General features: G+C 39.0%; 1 protein-coding gene across 1 annotated transcript in view; it reads left to right on the top strand.

The window, feature by feature from the left end:
- Positions 1–6379: 6379 nt before the first annotated feature.
- Positions 6380–19268, top strand: part of LOC137650050 (elongation factor-like GTPase 1) — a 132023-nt gene continuing 119134 nt past the window's right edge. The window contains exon 1 of the mRNA XM_068383080.1: positions 6380–6534. The gene's annotated coding sequence lies outside the window, so the exon portion shown is untranslated. The remainder of the gene's footprint in view (positions 6535–19268) is intronic.

Below are 19268 nucleotides of genomic sequence, written 5' to 3'. Positions count from 1 at the left end.
GGAATGCCCTAGGGCAGGGGGATGAAGGAAGCATATAGGGGTCCTACATGTAGGTTAGGTTAGAAAGGCACACTAACTAACCTATCCCCTATATGGTCCCTGAAGGCGAAAACACTTGCATCACAGTCAATAGTATTGTAAAATAATGCCACTATCTTCATAAATAAGCCTAGGATCACTGATAATTATCATGCATGAACACTGATATAGGCGCTCTGGCCTGGGGGCTATAGTAGCCAACTGGTATGGGGTCAATCGATGACCGGTAAAAAAGCGTCAAAACACGATATAAAAGTTCCTAGCTATGAAGACTAAATAAACTAATAGTATCGATTAGTAAATAAGGCCGGAAGCGTTGTTGAGGCTAACTAAATAAGGCATGCAGAACAACAACGACGCCATAAAATGGCGGGTCCGGTTGAGGCACAGCTCTGCCACAAAACATCAAATATCTCGAAAAGTAAAATTTACTTTACGGTCAGAGCTTAACTAAACAATACTGGAACCTTGTACTCAACTTTCCAGAAGAAGGCGAGGCCGAAGGTAGCGACATGATAAAGATGCAAGTCGATAAAGTAAGCACAGGGAAAATCCGTCTAAGTAAGGCGAGCTACTATGCAAAGGATGAAGACGGACATGACGTCATTTAAGCAATGGCGCCCGTTTGTTTACGTCTCGAGTACCAAAAGTAGCCACGGACGAGATTAGCTGTGGAATGGCTCCCAGCTATTCTCCGCCCTTACACACCGCCCTTACACACCGAAGCATTAACTCTGTTCGGGGTGTAGATAGCTATGTGGCGCGTTAATACATGCGTCCCCTGTTGATATACGATGTCTTAAAAGGGAAACCTTTAGGATACTCGCTCCAGAAGTTAGAATTCTGTGATAACCTGTGGTTAAATTCTCTGGGAATATCTTAGTAGTTATTTACCCAAGGAAGCTACCAAAAAGGAACCTTCCATCAGGACGCCATGGCTTGAGCCCCCCCAAAAAAAAAAATATATATATATATATATATATATATATATATACACACATATATATATATATATATATATATATATATATATATATATATATATATATATATATATATATATATATATACTGTATATATATATGTATATATATACATATATATATACATATATATGTGAGCGCGCGCCAACACAAAGGGTATCAGTACAGTGACCCTTTTAATGCGGAAAATTTCAATTAAGTCATGCACATAGTACCAGTAAGTTTGATATCTTCTGGATGTCATCCCATGGCTGCACAACACAGCTAAAGCTTTATGGTAATACCATATTATGACGCTTTTAGGCTAGATGACGTCTCCTGACTTAGTCCCGACTCTTGCCTAAGAGACACGAACTTATAACGAATTATAGTAGATGAGACGAGAACAAGAAAGAAGTAAGACATAGGAATAGAACTCTATGGGATAAGGAAAGCTGGCTTTGTAGCCTCTTTATGATATTCAGTTTGTTATGAAGTATGAACTAATGAGTTTGAATAAGGGTGTTTTGAAGCTGTACGCCAATTGAATCAGATAATGTATTACGTGATTATTACTGTCATGTTCTATCAATGATGATATTTCTTATATTGGTGATATTGAGTGTAGGTATTATGGTTGTAGTAATCGTTACATTTATTGAATATTGATATAATGAGTTTTCTCATACTGAAAAACATTTAGAAATATCCTCACTTTCTTCTTTAACACCGTTCTCACTAGCTTTCTTCCTTCTCGGTGTTCAAACTCTTTTAGCTTTTACTGCAGAGCGTCCCCCTTAGATGTAACTTGGTGCTAAATGGACTTAATGCCCGTCCTTAACACTGAGTCGTAATGTCCATCCAGGACCCAGTGGGTCCTGGGTCCATCCTATACAGTATCGACAGTGCCGAATTAAGACCCTTTGGGGTCCTTAGGCTAAGGATACATAAGCGGCCCTGTCATGTGAGGGAAGCAAGCCAAATCAGCTCTTTTTATTAATAACAATTCTAGGAGCATTTGGAATATCGAGGAAATTGAAGAAATACACAATAGGTAAGATTAGAGTAATTATTCTTATTTTGGGAGCTTGCTGTACTTTGCAGATCAACCTAACCTTACGAGATGCACATAACCAATAACTGCAAAATCTAATTTTATTTCTTCACACTAATGAAAATCAAATTATTATTATTATTATTATTATTATTATTATTATTATTATTATTATTATTATTATTATTATTATTATTATTATTATTATTACTTGCTAAGCTACAACCCTAGTTGGAAAAGCAGAATGAAAATATAGAAATTTTAAAATGACAGGCTACTTGATACAATAAAATACTACTTATAATGCAACTTCCCTAGCTTTTGCATGAGCAAATCTATCGATATTTTGCAAACCATTTTATTATTGTAGCTTACGCTCACTGGTTATTAGACTCAACTAGCTAAGGCACTTTTGTCCCATTGTGGATCATTATTCATTTTTATAACATAATTTAGAAAATGGTCGTCTCCTTCAAAAATACTGCATGTTAGTGCTATATAGATTATAGATAAGTTAAGCAATATCAACATTTGGATAAGATTGTTATGTCATTGTAAGAATATTTGAAGCAATATTTAGAACATTGTCATGAAAAGGGTCATAAATTTTAGGGGACACTTGCTTATGAAACTGAATAATTTCATTATGTAGAGCTATTTCTAAGTTCCTTTATACTTTACCAAAAGGTTTCTGGCAGCTTCTTTGATGTTGTTAAGATCCTCATTACTATAATAGAAATAGAAATGGGAAGTTATCATGCTTAACTTGTGGATAGACAATAGAGCGTCTGCACTGTAATTGTTCAGTGGCCAATTTCCTCCTTGTAAGGGTAGAAGAGACTCTTTGGCTACGGTAGGCAGCTCTTCTAGGAGAAGGACACTCCAAAATCAAATCATTGTTCTCTAATCTTGGGTAGTGCCATAGCCTCTGTACCATGGTCTTCCACTGTCTTAGGTTAGAGTTCTCTTGCTTGAGGGTTCACTCGAGCACACTATTCTATCTTAATTCTCTTCCTCTTGCTTTGTTAAAGTTTTTACAGTTTATATAGGATATATTTATTTAAATGTTGTTGCTCTTCTTAAAATATTTTATTTTTTTCGTTTCCTTTCCTCACTGAGCTATTTTCCCTGTTGGAGCCCCTGGACTTATAGCATCCTGCTTTTCCAAGTAGGGTTGTAGCTTAGCAAATAATAATAATAATAATAATAATAATAATAATAATAATAATAAGGCTGCCACAGACAACTAAGAAAGTTTATGAGCAGAATTTTTCTCTAGGTGTGAAATAATGCTCATATGAGTCATTTCTATCAGTCTGCGAAATGCTTCTTACGAATACAACTACGTTTTGCTTCGAAATGGTAAATTCTAGACTGTATCAAAAAAAGTGTAAAAAGACAAGAAAATCTTTCTTTTCATAGTTACCAAAGTAGCTTAACTTGTACAAGAAGCATATGAACCTTTTGCAAGTCCGTCATTTAACAACTCCAAACGATATGTGGAACCAAACAGAAAGTTATATATCTTTTATCAAAAAAAAAAAAAAAAAAAAAAAAAAAAAAAAAAAAAAAAAAAAAAAAAAAAAAAACTACTACACAACTTGCTGCAGCACTGCCAAGCAAGTTTAGTGAATAGGCCTAAGCACTGCAGGGTATGTATGACTGCTTGCATGGACTCCATTATATTTCCCTGACATATTGCTATCATTTTCATAACTTTGTGATCAGCAGTTCACCAGAGAGAGACCACGGCTGGACAAGTATTCGATTATGACATTAGGAAGATCTTTGCCCATATGACGGGATAATGGAATTAATTTCAAGAATCTTGAGCTTTATAATTATTTGGATAAATACATCGTAATATGGATGTGAGTTGATCAATATGTTGCAGATCAAGTGTTAAATCAACAATAATTCTAAAGTATTTTGCAGCTTTTCAACAATTATAGATTATGAAATATTATATGAGGTATATATGAAGCACGACCCCGACCACAGCTGCCAAATTTGTCAACATGGGATGCCACAATCATCACTTAGCCAATAATTCCAGATTTCCTATAATATTGCAATCACCCTTAGATCCAATAATCTCATTTTCACCGCGAGTGCCAATCCTCCCCCCCCCCCCTCCCCAAATACATGTATGATATGCTATAGTACAGACCTCGAGTACAATACTCGTTCATTAGCCTGACTGAAGGATGATCGAATTTCACATTTTCTTGATATATCAAAGAAAATGATATTTGTGTTGTTTACCATTTTCACTGCAAAAAATTCTACTTGTTGCATTTCCAGTCAATAAATCCACTTATAAACTGATCTTTGTCTTAAGAAAGAAGTTTTCATACACAAAATAGACCTTTTTTGACAAATAGGCAATTTTTTGTCAATAACTTCGTCATTTGTTGTTTAATTATTGACTTTGAAATAAATTTTCACAAAATTGTCTTCTAGTTCTTTTCTGGGCCCTGGCATCTTTCAGTCACAAATTTTAATATAATAGCTATAGGCCATGCAGCCTCCAAGTCTTGGGGCCCTTAGGCTTAAACTAGGGCACCAGCCGGCCGCTGAGATACTACCGCTAGAGTTATGGAGTCCTTTGACTGGCCAGACGAGTACTACACAGGACCCTTCTCTCTGGTTACGGTTCTTTCCCTTTGCCTACACAGACACCAAATAGTCTGGCCTATTCTTTACAGATTCTCCTCTGTCCCCATACACCTGACAACACTGAGATTACCAAACAATTCTTCTTCACCCAAGGGGTTAATTAATGCAATGCAATTGCTCAGTGGCCACTTTCCTCTTGGTATGGGTAGAAGAGACTCTTCAGCTATAGTAAGCAGCTCTTCTAGGAGAAGGACACTCCAAAATCTATCCATTGTTCTTTAGTCTTGGGTAGTACCATAGCCTCTGTACCATGGTCTTCCACTGTTTTGGGTTAGAGTTCTCTTGCTCGAGGGTACACTGTTCTATCTTGTTTCTCTTCCTCTTGTTTTGTTAAAGTTTTTATAGTTTATATAGGAAATGTTTATTTTGATGTTACTATTCTTAAAATATTTTATTTTTCCTTATTTTCTTTCCTCACTGGGCTATTTTCCCTGTTGGGGCCCCTAGGCTTATAGCATCCTGCTTTTCAATTAGGGTTGTAGCTTAGCATCTAATAATAATAATAATAATAATAATAATAATAATAATAATAATAATAATAATAATAATAATAATAATAATTAGTAATTTGCCAATGAGTATTTATTCACTCAATAAGCCTACGTGATTTTAAGTGCCTGGAAAAGAGCTTTTGAGTTTAAGGTAACTTGTTTTTATTTTTCATAAATCGACTATTTAGATTATGTATTGACCCAAAATTAATTAAAAGTAGAATATTAAAGTAATTGATATTACATGAAAATATGAATATAAAAAAAAAGATAGATGATAAAATAATGAATTAATGATACAGAGATGTCAGGCAATTCTACAAAAACGAGAATGATTGAATAATACAGGTTAGTGATATTAAAACTATATCGAAATAACTTCAAAATTGTCATAACTAAGAATTTCTTGAAAACAAATTGCACGAGTGAGAGTGAGAGGGTTGTTGCTAATTAGAAAGTGGGCTAAAATATATACACGTAGAGCAATTTATTAACAAAGAAATTATACAAATGCTTTTTATGAGCTGTGATATGGTTCAAAATCATACAAATACTCTACAATTAAACAAAATGAATAACATGCATTCAGGTTCATGTACCAATCTTTTTCTATTTTTTTTTGTCTGTAAGAAATGCATATTTAAAGTGTTTCGTTTTATAATTGGCGTAGTATCACTCACAAATTGGATTTGAAATTTGTTTAAAACACATTTTATCTTCAATTGGATGTTGAATTAGTATCAGATATAATTAGTTCCTTAGCCTGTCTTGCATAAATGAGTAACAAATATGGAAGTGCTGTTGCAAAGATTGCATCTCCACATGTTTTGAACATAACTAAAATAATTTCATTGGGCTACAATAGAAAACCTGATATTTTTAGAACAATAACTAATACGTTAAAACTAAATATTGTAAATAGACACAATAGGGGGGGGGTGTAAACTGTAATTTTTGTGAAAATGAGGAGGAAGATTTGTTACATTTTTTTTTTGCCAGGAATATAGAAAAGAAAGGAATGAAGTAAATGAGCTACAACAACCATACGGGGAAGACAAAGAAAATAGAAGGATTATTTTTATTTAGTGAAACAAATATAGAAAAGAAAAAAGATTGATTAAACCTGATGTGGAGGAAAAGACAAAACAGTACGAGAAGATAAACTTTGGGGGCGCCGTTGGAAAGGCTGCGATGCCTCATCCCTGTGCGGAACCTGAACCTGAAAACCTGAGTTAGGGAACCTCAGAAATTTCTTTACATATTACGCATTGTGGTTGAGAAATTATTGCAGATTACTATATATAAAAAGGTACAGTAACAATCTTCATATTTTCCTATTAGGTCCATTTTAAAATTATTAGGAATTACCACAGGTGATCTGGTAATTGATTGCACCATAAGGTGACAGGGTGAAGGGTTACTGTTCTTAAAATATTTTATTCCGTTTTCCTTTCCTCACTGGGCTATTTTTCCTGTTGGAGCACCTGGGCGTTTAGCATTCAGCTTTTCCAACTAGGGTTGTAGCTTAGCAGTTAATAATAATAATCTGATAATTGATTGCCTCATAAGGTGACAGAGTGAAGGCCCCAAGAGGTACGGCGGGTAGCCTAAGAAGATCTTTTATCGTACACGTAATTACGAATCCCCATATTTTTTCACACCTGAATGGTTATTTATTGATATGATGGTAGATATTTACTGTAGCGCAATATTCCCAATGTAAAATCTGTTTGATTCTCCTTGTGATGGCCGGAGTCGTTTATTTTGCATATTTCTGTCCAGAAACAGTCTGTGCGTTGAGCTTTTCCCCCTTGCAGAGGAGATATAAGATGAAGTATATTAAAGATGTAATCGACCAGTTTCACATAGGAACTGACGAGGCCGGTAAACCACCCGGCAATTCCGCTCGCCCTACGATGGGCCCTTCCTTTGAAGAAGTCACCAGACATGACTTTCAGTTTGACATTAGAGGACATGACGTCATTGTTTTACTACACATCCAGAAGACTGGAGGAACGACATTTGGTTGGCACTTGGTTGACGATTTAGATCTGGACAGTGTACTTTCTTCTTGGTAAGGGTAGAAGAGACTCTTTAGCTATGGTAAGCAGCTCTTCTATGGGTAGTGTCATAGCCTCTGTACCATGGTCTTCCACTGTCTTGGGTTAGAGTTCTCTTGCTTGAGGGTGGACTCAGGCAGACTATTCTATCTTATTTATTTTTTTTCCTCTTGTTTTTTTGAAATGGTGTGTTGGGCAGGCTTAATAGAAGGGCCATGGATGCCTGGAGGTTTGTCAAGAGGTTGTCTTTTCCTTATCTAATTCTTTTTCTTCTCAAAACCATCCTTACTGTCCTCCCTTCAGTTAAAGTGGTTATACTGGAGGGTATTTAGCCTTGCATGGTGTATTGGCTCCTCCGTGTTGACCAGTTTTTCTGACTTTTTTTCTATAGTCTATGGGTTTGATCAATCACTTTATTTATAATTCTGTACATATTGTTTTTGTTATAATTCTTGTTAATCTAGTTTTTAAGTATAATGTCCCTTTTTTTATTACTATTAATTCTTATGCCATCTATAGACATTGAGTGAAATCCGAGACCAGTACGTCCTAGATTTCGTCAATGTCGTCTTCTGTATTGCAATATTTGTTGTCTTCATGCAAATATTCATGACCTTACAGTTGCATCCAGACAGTATGATATTCTTTTATGCTCATAAACTTTGGTTTCTAATGTGAGGCTCTCATCCGAGATCATTTTAACTGGTTTTAAGAAGCCAATAATGTTGAAACGTAATTCCGTCCCAAGGGCCTGGGGAATGTCGGTGTATATTAGGACCGAGTACCCTGCTTCTCATAAGTCCTGCTATGAATGTGGATGTCATGATTTTCAGGTAATAAAAGTTTCTGGCATGAATAACAACTTTTATTTGTGTTTGATCTACTGAAATCCAGACATGGATGATTCTATCTTCGATTGTCTTCTTACCATTATGGCTAAAATACAAGAAGGCTTTTCGCGTAAGAAACCGTGGAGCAAGGTTTCGAGGCCCTTAAAGCGAAAGTCAGTCCTTTCAGGACAGGTCCAGCGTCCTGGTTGTAGCCATTGGGACAGCTCTGACCCTATGCAGTCATCGGAACACTGCTCGCCGCCTAAACAAAAGCGTAACACAGGCTCCGAGAGTCTTATTGTAGGCAAGGTTTTGCAGTCACAGACGTTACCCTCGTCTCTTACCGCACCCATTCCCGTTGATTTTAATGCTCACCATAGGGAGTGGTCAAGTTTTATCTCTCCTACCGATTGCCATGGCTTAAGAGTTTTAGACTTTGCCTCTGAATCAGGCCGTGAGCAAATCATAAGTGAAGCTACTCACAGGTCTGGTAATTGCTTGGACCTCGTATACACTGACTCCCCTGGGGTTATAACTAGTAAGGTTGGTTCTCCACTCGGGACATCTGATCATGCCTTGATTTCATTAGTAGTGAAGACTGAGCAGCCTGTCCCTTGTAAAATTTTAAATATTTAACTTAGCCGGTGAATATATAATAGCTGAGCCTCCGGCGGCTCGACAGAAAAACACACAAAAACTCGCGAGCAATCGCTATGAAGGTTGCGGGTGTGCCCACTAGCGCCAACTATCGGCCAGATACCGCATATACATGTAAACAGACCCAATTTTTCTCTGTCGGTCTGATCGACAAGACGTACCATTACTCGCTTTTAACCTGGAGTTTTTCAACAGTCTTGTTGAAGTACTTCCTTTTGGTTTGAGCTTTCGCAGTGCAGGTGTTTTATCTTCAACTTAAATCTTGAACTCGTTTTTGGATAGATTTAATTGTTGATGACTTTGGATTGTTTTTTGGACTTTCTTTGACTTTTAAATGGCCGACCCTTCCCTTAGTACGGAAGTGTGTTTTAGGCTTTTAGCAATTATCTTATCACGTTATAAATTGTTGTTGTTAATTATAGATTTTCCTCTATACAATTTATATCTCAACCGCCTTTATTAGGCCTCTTCGATTAGCTTTCCATTTATAATAAACATCAAGATAAATTTTAATGATTTGTTTATATGCGACCTTACCTATTCCTCCCCTAATCCGAGAGTAGGCGGTCCTAACTTGGAAACCGAAGTTAAACAACGTTGAGCCCTTTCAATCGTAAATAACTTTTACAGAGCAAATGATTTAAAACTTATTAAATGAATATTTTTTAGTAGATATTTTATGAAAGATTTTCTTTGAATAGTCTTCGTACTGTTTCAAAGATGAACTAACGTTTAGTTTATTTATGCTACGCAGTTTGCGCTCTATCGTTACGATAGAGAGAGAGAGAATCACGGTTTCACTTTGCAGAAAGAGTAAATCGATTCTGACGTTTTGTTCATTCTTCTTTCAAACTTAAATGTTTTAAATACTAATTTAAAGGAACTTGTTAATTTTCAATTTCTTAGTCCTTTCAGTTTTTTCCTTTGGTCAAATAACCTGTTTATTGACGAAAGGTAAGTGGGCTTTTCTCTTCGGTGCGAAATCAAGAGAGAGAGAGAGAGAGATAGAGACGGAGAGAGAGAGAGGAAGAGAGAACGTTCCGATCTTTATTCTCGTCCCAAGCGAGCAACGTTGTTCTCGAGTCAGTTTTTTACTCTCGTCCCTAGTCTCTGTACGGGGAGAAAGGATAAAACGTTTTTAGTTTTTATTCTCGTCCCAAGGCACTGTACGGTGAGAGATTGAAAACGTAGTTTTGAATGAACTAGTGTTTAGTCTCCTCCCCAGCCACTAATCTTTTTATCTTAATATATATTTACTGTTTTTTGCTTGTATTAATGTGCTTACATTATACGACTTATTTCACAATTACAGTACAGTATAACCTTTTGATGGGGGTAGAATTGCGTGCTTCAGGTAGAAATCAGTTTTATTCATGCCTAATGTGAATTGTTGAAAAATTCGATTTCAGTGAAGTAAGTGCAAAACAGAAAATCGTAGTGATAAAGTGATAATTGCGCAAAGTGTTATCAGTGTTGCGACCGAGGGTTCGTCTGTTCGTGCCTGTCGTTCGCCTAGTCCGAGACCTCTTGCAAGCTCCCAAGCCCAGGGGAGAAGTAATGTCGTACGACTTATGGGTTCGAGAGGCCTTGATCAGCGAACAGACGTTCCCTCTATGGTTTCAGGCGTGTCTCATCAAGACCGCCCCTACCATAAGACGAGCGAGACGTTTTTCTCCTCGTCATCCGAAGGCTTTTCGCGTAAGAAACCGTGGAGCAAGGTTTCGAGGCCCTTAAAGCGAAAGTCAGTCCTTTCAGGACAGGTCCAGCGTCCTGGTTGTAGCCATTGGGACAGCTCTGACCCTATGCAGTCATCGGAAGACTGCTCGCCGCCTAAACAAAAGCGTAACACAGGCTCCGAGAGTCTTATTGTAGGCAAGGTTTTGCAGTCACAGACGTTACCCTCGTCTCTTACCGCACCCATTCCCGTTGATCCTAAATGGGTTGTACGGCAAGACATGCAGAATAAGCTTGCCTCTCTTATGGAGGACTATTCTGCTGAGCAGGTTCACGATGATCCTCGCCGCTTAGCTGATCGAGATCCTGGCCGTCAGCCGCCCAAACGAGCCTTTGCTCGTCCTGTTGACATTGACGTTACAAAGTCACGTCAATCGTGTTTTGTAGAGCCTCACTCGATGCAGTCCCGTGTTGACTCTCTGCCGCTTGTGGACGTTCAGCCGCTGCCGCTTGCTCTTGTTGACGTTCAGGACGTTCGCCAACCAGCATAGTTGACTTGTTTTGACGTTGAGCGTCAAGCACCGCAGTCAAGAGTTGTTTTGACTGCTCAGTCAAGGCAGTCTCGAGTTGACGTCGAGCGTCCTCCCGCACCTGTTGTTGTTGCTGGTCAGTCCTTTAAGCAGTTACATGACATAGCGTCCTTGACTGCTACTGTTGCTCCATTGCGTGTGGACTCTGCTTGTCAAGCATTGCCACCACGGCAGGTCTCTCCCTTGCTTGAGACTCGGCTATTGTCGGACAAGGTTCCTTCAGATGAGGAAGTTGCTGATCCCCCTCCTACTGATATTCCCTTGAGGACTCTGTCAGACGGAGAGGAGCCTAAAGCTGCTCAGCCCTCTATGGACTTTAAATAAATCATGCTGATTTTTAAGGATCTTTGTCCGGATCTTTTTGTAACTGCTGCTCCTCGTTCGCCTAAAACGTCAGAGTTTACACTAGGCCTAGCTACTTCGAAGCCGTTGTTTTCTAAGCTAGTGCTCTCTCGCTCTTCTAAGAGAGCTTTACGTTTGCTAGGCGACTGGTTAATCACCAGGAGGAGTTTGGGGGAGACAGCCTTTGCTTTCCCTACTTTTAAGCTGGCTTATAGAGCGAGTCTGATATGACACGGGAGAAGTTCTCGGCTTGGGAGTTCCTGCCTCTGCCCAGATAGACTTCTCAAACCTCATAGACTCTCCCTGGCGCCTGGCCATGAGACGCTCCAAGATTTTATGGTCGGCTTCAGAGCTAGACCATCTCCTGTTAGGAGTTTTTTTTTTTTTTTTTTTCGAGCGTTTGAAGTTTTGCTGTACAATTATGTCATGCATAAACAAGGCTATCAGGGATGGCTCCAATAATCTGACAGCCACGTTCTCTGCAGGAACAAGTCTATCAGGGATGGCTCCAATGATCTGGCAGCCAGGTTCACTGCAGGAGTACGTAAGAGGCAAGTGCGCTCAATGTGTTCATTGTCAAGACAAACTTCACGATGAAGTCTACCAGGCTGGCTTGACAGCATTAATGGAAGGCGACTGGATGGTCTCTCTCGACCTTCAGGAGGCATACTTCCACATTCCTATACACCCGGATTCCCAACCGTTTCTGAGGTTTGTTTACAGGAATGTGGGGTACCAGTTTCGAGCCCTGTGCTTTGGCCTCAGTCCTGCTCCTCTCGTGTTTACGAGGCTCATGAGGAATGTGGCAAAATCCCTCCATCTATCGGGAATCCGAGCCTCCCTGTACTTGGACGACTGGCTTCTCAGAGCATCGTCCAGTCTTCGCTGTCTGCAGGATCTACATTGGACGTTGAGTCTGGCCAGGGAGTTGGGACTTTTGGTCAACCTAGAAAAGTCCCAACTGATCCCATCCCAGATTATTCTATATTTGGGGATGGAGATTCGCAGTCCAGTTTTTTCGGGCTTTTCCGTCTGCCACCCGAATAGAACAAGCCTTGCTCGAAGTCCAACTAATGCTGAAAAGAGAACGTTTGTTCAGTCAGGAGTTGGAACAGTCTCGTAGGGACTCTCTCATCCCTGGAGCAGTTTGTCTCGCTAGGGAGACTACACCTTCGGCCTCTCCAGTTCCATCTAGCCTCTCACTGGAACAAGGACAAGACGTTAGAGACGGTATCATTCCCAGTCTCCGAACCAGTAAAGGCATGCCTGAAATGGTGGGACAGCAATATCAGTCTGAGAGAGGGACTATCCCTAGCAGTCAAAAACCCAAACCACGTGTTGTTCTCAGACGCGTCGGATTTGGGTTGGGGTGCGACCCTGGACGGTCGGGAATGCTCGGGTCTGTGGACCTCAAGTCAGAAGGGCATGCACATCAACGGCAAGGAGCTATTAGCAGTCCACTTGGCCTTGATGAAATTCGAAAGCTTTCTTCGAAACTAAGTGGTAGAGGTCAACTCAGACAACACCACAGCTTTGGCGTACATATCCAAGCAAGGAGGCACACACTCCTTCACGCTGCTCGAGATCGCAAGGGACCTTCTCATATGGTCAAGAAATCGAGGCATCTCCCTGTTGACGAGATTCATCCAGGGGGACTTGAACGTCTTGGCAGACTGTCTCAGTCGGAGGGGTCAGGAGATACCCACGGAATGGACCCTCCACAAGGACGTGGGCAAGAGTCTTTGGGCTACTTGGGGTCAACCCACCATAGACCTCTTTGCCTCCTCGTTGACCAAAAGGTTACCAATCTATTGCTCTCCAGTCCTAGATACAGAAGCAATCCACATAGACGCGTTTCTACTGGATTGGTCTCATCTGGACTTATATGCATTCCCACCATTCAAGATAGTCAACAAGGTACTGCAGAAGTTCGCCTCTCACGAAGGGACAGGGTTGACGTTGGTTGCTACCCTCTGGCCCGCGAGAGAGTGGTTCACCGAGGTACTTCAATGGCTGGTAGACATTCCAAGAAGTCTTCCTCTAAGGGTAGATCTCTTACGTCAGCCCCACGTAAAGAATGTTCATCAAAGCCTCCCCGCGCTTCGTCTGACTGCCTTCAGACTATCGAGAGACTCTCAAGAGCTCGAGGCTTTTCGAAGGAGGCAGCCAGTGCGATTGCGAGAGCTAGGAGAGCTTCTACCTTCAGAGTATACCAGTCGAAGTGGGAAGTCTTTCGAGATTGGTGCAAGCCAGCATCTATGTCCTCTTCCAGTACCTCTGTAGCCCAATCGGAGATTTTCTTTTACATCTGAGAAATGTTCGCTCCCTCTCAGCTCCCACGATTTAGGGCTACAGGAGCATGTTGGCTTCGGTCTTTCGTCATAGAGGCTTAGATCTTTCCAACAATTAAGATCTCCAAGATCTCCTTAAGTCTTTCGAGACCTCTAAGGAACGTCGTTTGGCAACTCCTGGATGGAACTTAGACGTGGTCCTAAGGTTCCTCATGTCAGACAGGTTTGAGCCATTACATTCAGCCTCCCTGAAGGATCTCACCCTCAAGACGCTTTTCCTAGTGTGCTTGGCTTCGGCTAAAAGGGTCAGTGAACTTCATGCCTTCAGTAAGAACATCGGCTTTTCTACAGAAAAAGCCACATGTTCACTTCAACTTGGTTTCCTGGCCAAAAATGAACTGCCTTCTCGTCCTTGGCCTAAATCTTTTGATATACCTTGCCTGTCAGAGATCGTAGGCAACGAACTTGAAAGAGTGCTGTGTCCAGTTAGAGCTCTTAAGTTCTACTTAGCTCGTACTAAGTCCTTACGAGGTGGATCTGAGGCATTATGGTGCTCAGTTAAGAAACCATCATTGCCTATGTCAAAGAATGCTTTGTCATATTTTATCAGACTTTTAATACGAGAGGCTCATTCTCACTTGAATGAAAAAGACCGATGCTTGCTTAAGGTTAAGACGCACGAAATTAGAGCTATAGCAACTTCCGTGGCCTTTAAGCAAAATAAATCTCTGCAAAGTATTATGGACGCGACCGTTTGGAGAAGCAAATCGGTATTCGCGTCATTTTACTTAAAAGATGTCCAGACTCTTTACGAGGACTGCTACACACTGGGTCCATTCGTTACAGCGAATGCAGTAGTGGGTAAGGGTTCTACCACTACATTCCCTTCATTCCAATATCCTTTTAATCTGCTCTTGAAATGTTTTTTAATTGGGTTGTACGGAAGGCTAAGAAGCCTTTCGCAGCCTTTTTTTTGATTTGGCGGGTGGTCAAATGTCATTTCTTGAGAGCGCCCAGATTAGGGGTTTGATGAGGTCCTGTTGTATGGGTTGCAGCCCTTAATACTTCAGCTCCTGGGAGTCTTTCAGCATCCTAAGAGGATCGCTGGGCTTCGTGAGGAAGACAGACTATTAAGGCAGAGTAATCGTCTAAGTCAACTTCCTTACCAGGTACCTTTATATATTTGGGTTTTGTTATGATATAACTGTCAAAAACTCTAAGCATATACGCTGTAAACTTTATTAACTCTGGTCTCTACCCACCACCATGGGTGTGAATCAGCTATTATATATTCACCGGCTAAGTTAAATATTTAAAAATGATATTTTAATTATAAAATAAATTTTTGAATATACTTACCCGGTGAATATATAAATTAAAGGCCCCCCCCATCCTCCCCGATAGAGACCCAGCGGGATGAGAAAAATTGGGTCTGTTTACATGTATATGCGGTATCTGGCCGATAGTTGGCGCTAGTGGGCACACCCGCAACCTTCATAGCGATCGCTCGCGAGTTTTTGTGTGTTTTTCTGTCGAGCCGCCGGAGGCTCAGCTATTATATATTCACCGGGTAAGTATATTAAAAAATTTATTTTATAATTAAAATATCATTTTATATGAAATCTCAAGCAGACTGGGATGGGATTTTGCATGATCTTTTGTGCTTCAATTGGTCAAAATTACATAGTAGTGTTGATCCTGTTATCCCTTTGAATGAGAATATAGTCAACATAATTGATAGGCATATTCCTTCTCGTGTGCTAAGGTACCGAGTGAAGGGCAAACTGTGGTTCAATGATGATTGTAAACATGCTTATTTGGAGAAGCAGGAGGCCTATCATCTTTGGAAGGGTAACAGATCGGATTTGACCTGGAATAACTATACTCATCTTAGAGCTTTTGCTCAGAGAGTTTATGTCTCAACTGAAAAGAAATAGAATTTAAACATAAAAGAAACCCTTTCTGGTACAACTCAGGAACATAAATGGTGGTCTACTCTTAAATCTGCACTCTTTGGTGTAGATATAACAGTTCCTCCTTTACTTAAACCAGATGGCTCAGTCACTCACTGTCCAAAGGAAAAGGCAAGCCCTTTGGCTGATGTTTTTTACTGTAAACAGAGTAATGAAAAACTTGAACTTCCTCATTCCTGTTTTCCTGAGGCTAGACTAACTAGTTTAGCTTTTCGATCTTGTGAAATTAAAGCTCTGTTGATGGACCTTGATGCTTATGGAAGTGTAGACCCAAATGATAAAGACTGCAGATTTCTGAGCTCTAAAATTATCTCTTAATTTGCGAAGGTAGCAAGAAGAGGAGCTTTTAGCACTTGTTGGAGACTTGGTATTGTTACTCCTCTATATAAATGTGTTTGCGGCAACTCAAGTCCAACTGATTACCGCCCAATTTCCATAACTCACATATTATCTGAAGTTTTGAATGTCTTCTGGCTAAACGTCCTAATAGGTTTGCTGAAGGTAATCATCTATTCCCTAGTTTGCAATTTGGTTTTCGTAAAGGCCTTGGACCATGTGATGCCCTTCTTACAATCTCCAATGCTGTACAGAAACCCCTTGATTGTGGTCAGGAAGTTCATATGATTGGCCTTGATTTTAGTGCTGCCTTTGACCGTGTTAAACATGCGGCCCTTGTTTTCAAATTCAAACAGTTAGGAATGGGTAGTTTCTTAGCATTATTATTGATTTTTTAAGTAATAGATCTTGAAGAGTTGTTGTTGATGGACACCATAGTGAGTATAGGAATGCGATATCTGGTGTTTCATAGGGTAGTGTTCTTGGCCCATTACTTTTCAAACTATATACACATGACATGTGGTTTGGTCTAGAAAACAAGCTTGTTGCATATGCAGATGATGCTTCTCTCTTTGCATCAATTCTATCCCCTGAATGTAGATCTGGGGTTGTTGAATCCCTTAACCCTGGATAGGTACGATGGGTCGTTTGCGACCCCGAGCGTCAAAAAAAAACAGGTTTTTCTCACGTGACTCACCCCCGTGACTGAATTTGTGGGTGATCGACCTGCAGGAGGTGTCTCCCCTACACGCTCTAGTAGTGTCCAGATGTGCATTGCTGTAGCTGTACTCCTTCCCCGATTTCTGAGACGCGTCGGGGTCGAGCGAGACCGAGTTTACCCTTCTAAGGTAGTTTGCATAATTATCAAAGTTATTACGTATTATGAAATTGTCGTAGAATGGTGCAACTTGTATAGGTTATCAGTTGTGGAAAGTCTTGGTGGATTGTTTGGCTACCATGTGCATGATTTTTTTTTTAGTTAAAATGTCGTTCATCACCACGAGGACCATTTTACCGCGAGTGCCCCTTTTTAATTTTTTTTCATTTTTTTGCCAAGTCATTTTTCCGTAAGATATTGCCAAATAGGGTCGTAAAACTTTTGCTTGTTTAGTGTTGGAAAGTGTGTCTAGATGATCTGGCTACCCATGCATGACTTTGTTTTTGTCAGATACGACGTAGCTATTGGTATATTGGGTATTTAACTGCGGTTACCAATTTCTGTTTTTTTTCAATATTTGTAAAAATTACTACGTAGTAAGGAATTGCCGTATATTATTCATTTTTTTTTCATGTTTATGTGTTAGAAAGTGTGCCTTGATGGTTGGGCTAACACGTGCATGTCTTTTTTTTTATCTGAGATGCCGTATATTAGAATGTCGGGCATTTTACCGCGAGTGTCCCTTTTTCATTTTTTTTCATTTTTTTGCCAAGTCATTTTTCCGTAAGATATTGCGAAATAGTGTCGAAAAACTTTTGCTTTTTTAGTGTTGGAAAGTGTGTCTAGATGATCTGGCTACCCATGCGTGATTTTGTTTTTGTCAGATACGACGTAGTTATTGGTATATTGGGTATTTAACTGCGGTTGCCAATTTCTGTTTTTTTCAATATTTGTAAAAATTTACTACGTAGTAAGGAATTGCCGTATATTATTGATTTTTTTTTCATGTTTATGTGTTAGAAAGTGTGCCTTGATGGTTGGGCTAACATGTGCATGTCTTTTTTTTTTATCTGAGATGCCGTATATTAGAATGTTGGGCATTTTTCCGCGAGTGCCCCTTTTTATTTGTTTTGCATTTTTTTGCTTAGTCATGTTACCGTAAGGAATTGGCAAGTAGTGTCGCAAAACTTATAATTTTATAGTGTTGGAAAGTGTTTCTAGATGATCTGGCTACCCATGCCTATCTTCTTTTTTTAGCCAGATATGGCGTATATATAGGTATGTGTTCGATTTTCCTGTGATTGCCATTTTTTCGTTTTTTCCCATTTCTTTCAAAATTACTACGTACTAAGGAACTATCACAGAGTAATTATTCATTTAGATGTTTATTTGTCGGAAAATGTGCCTTGATGGTTTGCCTAGCACGTGGCTGAATTTTTTTTTCTGAAATGCCGTATATTAGAATGTTAGCCATTTTTCCGCGAGTGCCCCTTTTTATTTGTTTTGCATTTTTTTGCTTAGTCATGTTACCGTAAGGAATTGGCAAGTAGTGTCGCAAAACTTATATTTTTATAGTGTTGGAAAGTGTTTCTAGATGATCTGGCTACCCATGCCTATCTTTTTTTTAGCCAGATATGGCGTATATATAGGTATGTGTTCGATTTTCCGGTGATTGCCATTTTTTCGTTTTTTCCCAATTCTTTCAAAATTACTACGTACTAAGGAACTATCACAGAGTAATGATTCCTCTAGATGTTTATTTGTCGGAAAATTTTGTTTACTTTTTTTTTGATTGAATATCATCAAATTTTTTTAGCTAAAATATTATATTGTTTTACATTTTTTTTTTTTCGATTTTATTTCCCTTCAAAAAAATTTTTTTGGGTCAGAATTTTAATTTTATAGTCGTAAAATAATCGACAATTATCCAGCAACCCACCATACAATTTTTATGCATATCCAATAATAATTAGATTAGTAAATAACACCTTGAAATTGACATACCCTTCCTACATTTCAAGTGGCAGATTAGGGAGTCTGAGTCAGTGTGGTTGGCGGCCATTTTGTGGACATATCCGAAGCGTAAGCTGCCCTATCTATATATATTCTTGTTCCCTATAGAATTTGTGATATTTTGGTATATTTTTACCTGCATAAATATCATATTATATATTAAATATATGTATTGTTTTATGAAATTTCTAAGTACTCAAAAAATTACCTTTAGATATGGCCCCTGATATAAATGTAATTTACAAAATAATGAAGATTTTTTTTACATATTTCTATTTTAGGATAACATATGTTTATTCCCTAAAAAAATTAGCCACTTCCTATTTCATTTGGGTACCCAAAAAAATTCATGAAATTTGGACAAATTTTTTTGGCCAAAAAAAGTTACCCTTTTTTTCTCATTTCAGATCTTCACCTCCATGGGTCTGACTTCATCCAAAATACATCAAGATGTGTCCTAAACATTCAAGAATCAATTCCTAAAAGGATTTGTGTATATATGTATAAACTTTTTTTTTATGAATTTTTATGTCAGGTCTTTTTTTTTCTACTTAATTTTTTAAAATATTTATAATAAATAGTTTTTCTGCAGATGAGTAGTATTTATCTTTACAGTTGT

Source organism: Palaemon carinicauda, chromosome 11 (genome assembly GCF_036898095.1).
Source record: "Palaemon carinicauda isolate YSFRI2023 chromosome 11, ASM3689809v2, whole genome shotgun sequence".
Classification (NCBI taxonomy): Eukaryota; Metazoa; Arthropoda; class Malacostraca; order Decapoda; family Palaemonidae; genus Palaemon; species Palaemon carinicauda.
This window is presented reverse-complemented; position numbering and strand designations above follow the sequence as displayed.